This window comes from Lampetra planeri, chromosome 31 (assembly GCF_965212315.1).
Source record: "Lampetra planeri chromosome 31, kcLamPlan1.2.h2, whole genome shotgun sequence".
Classification (NCBI taxonomy): domain Eukaryota; kingdom Metazoa; phylum Chordata; class Hyperoartia; order Petromyzontiformes; family Petromyzontidae; genus Lampetra; species Lampetra planeri.
Window position 1 is genome coordinate 62,118 of NC_136137.1, and position 5,601 is coordinate 67,718.

General features: G+C 47.8%; 1 long non-coding RNA gene across 1 annotated transcript; it reads right to left on the reverse strand.

Annotated features, from left to right (window-relative positions):
• Positions 1–1,273: 1,273 nt before the first annotated feature.
• Positions 1,274–2,916, reverse strand: LOC144729033 (uncharacterized). The gene is made up of 2 exons (XR_013587614.1): positions 2,056–2,916; positions 1,274–1,794 (listed from the first exon to the last, which is right to left on the reverse strand). It is a non-coding gene; the product is annotated as an uncharacterized LOC144729033 (long non-coding RNA).
• Between the last annotated feature and the right edge of the window lie 2,685 nt (positions 2,917–5,601).

Consider the following 5,601-nt stretch of genomic DNA (forward strand, 5'->3'; position numbering starts at 1 on the left):
GCAGACAACAACCCCAGCAGACAACCACCCCAGCAGACAACCACCCCAGCAGACAACCACCCCAGCAGACAACCACCCCAGCAGACAAACACCCCAGCAGACAACAACCCCAGCAGACAACAACCCCAGCAGACAACAACCCCAGCAGACAACAACCCCAGCAGACAACAACCCCAGCAGACAACAACCCCAGCAGACAACAACCCCAGCAGACAAGAACCCCAGCAGACAACAACCCCAGCAGACAACAACCCCAGCAGACAACAACCCCAGCAGACAACAACCCCAGCAGACAACAACCCCAGCAGACAACCCCAGCAGACAACAACGCCAGCAGACAACAACCCCAGCAGACAACAACCCCAGCAGACAACAACCCCAGCAGACAACAACCCCAGCAGACAACAACCCCAGCAGACAAAAACCCCAGCAGACACCAACCCCAGCAGACAACAACCCCAGCAGACAACAAAAAGGAGTTGTTAGTAAGAAAGGACTTGTCCCTTGCTTTTCATTTGACGCGTGTGATTGTCATCGCACTCGCTGAACGTGTTGATGCCTTCAGGAAAGAAAAATAGACTTTTGTATTTTGGGGGGGGGGGGGGGGGAAATGACCATGACGTATGTGGCATCAACCCGCATCACACCTGAGCTAAGCGCTCTGCAATGCTTACCCCCCTACCACATGGCTCTTCGCGCGCCGTACTTCTACAGCTGTTCACAGCGTGCCGGGAGATTTTAGGTGGCACTTCGCTCCTGGCCGATAAAGTCAATGGCTTCTCGGAGTTTCAATACAAATCCGTGTGAAGAACGGGTACAACTGCCATCTTAAATATAAAGCAGAACTTACACCTGTTTGTTTGTGTGCAGCAGCAAAAACTCTCCAACGCTGAGCTCTGGCGTCATGAAATTTTCACAGCTTATGCTGTCTGAAATGTCTAAGCGAACGCCACGTCATTCCCTTTCCGAGTGGCAAAAATCGACCTGACGTAGCAGTGGGTTCAGGTTGAATTTCCTTGAGTGAAAACATCCGATTTAGGTAAATTGAAGTGTTTCGGCTTCCTTCTTGCAAGCATCAATTTTTTCAGGGTTTTTCAGTGAATTATGAGGGAATATTAAATTAATCCAAGACAAGAATCCAAGTCCCGGGCGAAGCCGAGTAGTGAAGCTAGTTACTAATAAACCCCAATGATCCTATCGAAATTACGGATTTCTATCGGATCGTTGGGGGGGCACGTGCCACCCCACCCCCACTGGCTCCACCACTGTCACACACTGGCATGGTTCACAGGTGGTGGTGTGTCCAGACCCACGCCTGGCCACCTTCACCTGCTCAGTATTAATGCTTCCTCACTCCACCAAGTAATTCATTGAGGATCAACCAACACAGCCGAGGCTGCGTGTCTCTCTGTGGTGAGATGTTAACTACCTGTCCTGGCATACAGGAAGTCGTGGGTTCGATCCCGACCCTGACGCCTGCTGTATATTTGTAGTTTACGTGTCTCTCTCTCTCTCTCTCCGTGGTCGCGTGGATTTCCTTCCCGATCCTCGGGTTACCCCTCCACATGTAGAGAGTGAACACCGCCACGCGTCTAGAGTGAACACCGCCACGCGTCTAGAGTGAACACCGCCACACGTCTAGAGTGAACACCGCCACGCGTCTAGAGCGAACATCGCCACGTGTCTAGAGTGAACACCACCACGCTGTTGACGAGCCTCACCTTGTTGTTATTGTTGTTGTGGGCAGGTCGCTTCTGAAAACAAGAGCGGTACAGCAGCTCAAGCGGGCGTGGCCTGGTAAAAAATGAAAAAAAAACTGTGTGAATATTTAAAACAAAACAAAGTTACAAAGTAGCGAGCCAGGTGAAGGGAAATTAAAACTTAAGCAAGATACTCTTTGGTTCTTTCGGTAAAGTCACGTAGAATAAATAAATACATTATATAATAGCATACGACGTTTCAACTGCAACACAAGCAATCATCATCAGGTACAAATGAAAGAGAAAAAAAACCTATTAAACTTAGAGTCAGCTAACATAACAGTCAACACCCTACCTGGTTGATAATGTTCTTCCAAAGATTGCTCAATTTGAGAGAGAAACACGGAGACACATAGACAGACACATAAGCAGAGAGAGAGAGAGATGACACAAAAACACACAGAGAGAGACACACACAGACACACAGAGAGAAATGACACAGAGACACACAGAGAGAGAGACACACATAGACACACAGAGAGAGATGACACAGAGACACACAGAGAGAGACACACATAGGCACACAGAGAAACAACGCCTCTGTGTTGAGGCCTTAAATAGAGAGGGGGGGGGGGTAGAGAAACTAGCACGTCAATGCAAGGCCGTAGCCATGGAGTCAACATTGGGGGGGACCAAATCTTCCACGGGTCTGGGGTCCCCCCCCCAGAAAAATATCTAAATTTGAAAACTATTTTCCTGCCATTTCCTCCCTAAAATATTTTTAAAAGATCACTAACACATGAGATGGACTTTGTTTTATTTGATACAATAATGTCTAATAGTGTATTGTAATACTGTTGTATTCTAGCCTTCTTCCATCATTGATATATAATGAATGAAAACACCCCAAAGCGCAGCAAACTGCAAAACACCAGGTGTTGTTAAGTGATGAACTGGAGGAGGGCTGGGATGACAGAATTTGCAACCTTGCCTCAAGGAAAGAAATCCAGGGTGAGTGGTCAAACGAAGTGGGTCAGCTCAAGGTTGTGTTGCACAGGGGGGGGGAGCTGATTAACAACCCTGCGCGTCTGAACGTGAGGGGCCTTTGACCTGAAATTAAGAATAACACTCCCAGAGCAGAAGGTTGGATGGCCACAGTGAGACGAATAAGAGCGTTGTATATCAAGGATGCAGACTCAGCTGAATAGCAAGGCTGCAGGGGTCAACAGAAGTTCGTTGTTCGCCTAGTTAAGACGAAAAGCTCAATTATTCTGTATTGCTATTAAAGTAACGTTAAAGTCGGAATTTAACAACAGGATAGGCTAAAGTTATCGATATTCACACCCAATCCAATTAAACCAGGCCACAAGTTACGCCTACTGAACCATCACCATCATTAAGTCAATATGAAATGTTATTTCCATACTTTAATATACAACTCGACCCAAAGCATATGACAATCAGAACCTTCCTAAGTCAAAATTGAATCGCACCCAGACAGGAGCGAATAGTCGATATAAGGTTGAAGAGGGAAGGAAATTAAGAGCACGGCGAACTGCAAACGTAAGCAAAAAAGCCGGGAACACACCAACCCAGCGACCCACCAAGCCCAGCAACAGCGAGTCGGGCTTCGACAGGCCATAAAAGTAGAAATAATAACTCCCGGGGTCAGGGGACATCAGAAAAAGCAAGCAGACAAAAACCAGAACTGACTCCAAGGTTCAACCGCCCTCACCTACAAGGAGTGACGGAAATTAATGAGGCCTTGAGTTAACGGCGTCAGCTGGACAGCAACAACAACGGCGAGCAGAGACAGAGTGAGGCAAAAACCTGCGAGGCTATGAAATGCAACTTCATGTCAGTAAAGCCCTGACCAAGTTAAGTTAAAAACATCACAATACATAATATCGTACATAACATCAATGTTAACGCTATTCACCGTCAACTATATTCCGCTTATATAACCATGCAGACACCAAGGAATACGAATTCCTAGGATCAAGAAACTTACCCCTTAACCTAAGATATCGGAAATAAATTAATAATAATAAGCCTATGCATGAAAAGACAAAAGTAAAACCTATGAAAAGCCAGGATAGCGGGATAAATCACCACCAGGTCGAAATAAAATACATAATAAAAGAGCGATGTTAAACCCAGGGTCGGAGAGAAAGGGAGATCCCGGCCGTCTTTGTATCCCCGCAGCGCGGGATGGGAGTGTGTATGTGCTCGGGGAGGCACCTCCACTTGGGTCAAGCACCACGATGGGAAACGACACACATGAGGTTACATACAGAATCATAACTGGGAAATGGTAAGGGACAAATGTTAATTTAAAACTTTTAACCATGTCTGTGTGCGTCTGTGAGGGTCGGAGGGAGTGTGCCCCTCCCTCCAGGCCGTGCAACACGGACAGAGACGCCTGTGAGACGATTTGTAACGTCTGTGTTTTGGTTCATGAAGAAGGCCAGACAAGAGATAATATTGCACCCAGACAGAGAGACGACTTCGAGGCAATTTGTAACATCTGATTGTTTGCTCATGGATTTTATGGAGGGAGTATGACAACGGAATATACCGTGGGTGATGCACACAAGGACACGGACGTACGGACACACACATGGACACACCTACCTACGGACAGATCCTGACACAGCAAAAATCGAAAGAAACCCCGCCTTGTGGGCAGGACCCAAAGGGATTTTTCGGCATAAAAGAAAGGACCCTGAGCATTGGAAACCAGTTCGACCAGGAGAGTCAACTCATCACGAGTTCGACCAGAAGGGTCAACTCACCAGCCGAGCTCGACCAGTGGGTCGGCTCAGGAGTTGACCGAGCGGGTCGACTCAAGGGCGAGCTGCGACCAACGGGTCGGCTCGACTCTTCAGCTTCTGGGACTCAGCCGAGTTCAGCCGGCTCTCGGGGCTCGACTCAAGCGGCTCCCCGTCTCCTCTGCAGGCAGGCAAGACCCGCTTGACAGCTCAACTCGGCCGCGTGGGCCAACCTCTGCCGAGTCGGAGGTCCCTCTGCTGGCCGCCAGCGTCGCGGTTTGGCGACGAGGTGACGACCCAACACTGCACGCCAGGAGCGAGCTGTGGGCGCCACCTACCGACCGAGCATCCAAACCAAATTCCCCACGGCGACAGAGGAGCGACTAATACGTATGACGCGCACCGCCCCCTCACCACACGACCACCAGGCGTCTGTTTGACATAAAGAACCGACTCCGAACATTGACTATTCAAGACCACTCTTACCACTCAAACACACTCGAACCCATAAGCCATCCGTGGCTGTGAAGAAACACTCGAGACCGAGTGATGGCCATCCGTCGTTTATAAGAGTATTCGTAATTTTTATCTTTAATATTTAGTGGGCTGTACTCTTAATCGCATAAATTCCCAACAGATCCATCAATACGAATTGATTCTTGGCACCTCCTTCCGCCGAGCCACGCTCACGGGGGGAGTGGTGGCCCACCAGATCCTTATCAGGTGATCTGGTCCCCAATTAGTAAATTTGATATAAGATAACGATCTTCGGAAAAGGAGCATCGTCGCAGGCCCTTACTCCGAGCCATTCTGTTGTCAGATAACCTGCCGATGTATCTGTTGAGATTGGTGCCTTTAAGAATAATAACTGTCTTGATTGTGTTTTTATCGCCGTATAATCTTTCAAGTATAATCATTCATTAACGTTAAGGTTTTCTTAGCATAGTATTTGCATGTTTTAACGACTCTCTCACTAACAACCATCGCGTTATGCGGGATCCATGTGCCGTTGTCAAGTGAAATCAGACAATCATTGATGATACTGTATTGATGCCGTGTTGACGTTCCGGGATTGAGAGTTCGCATACTATATCATAGTTGAGGTTGAATTAGTAATAAATTGATTAATA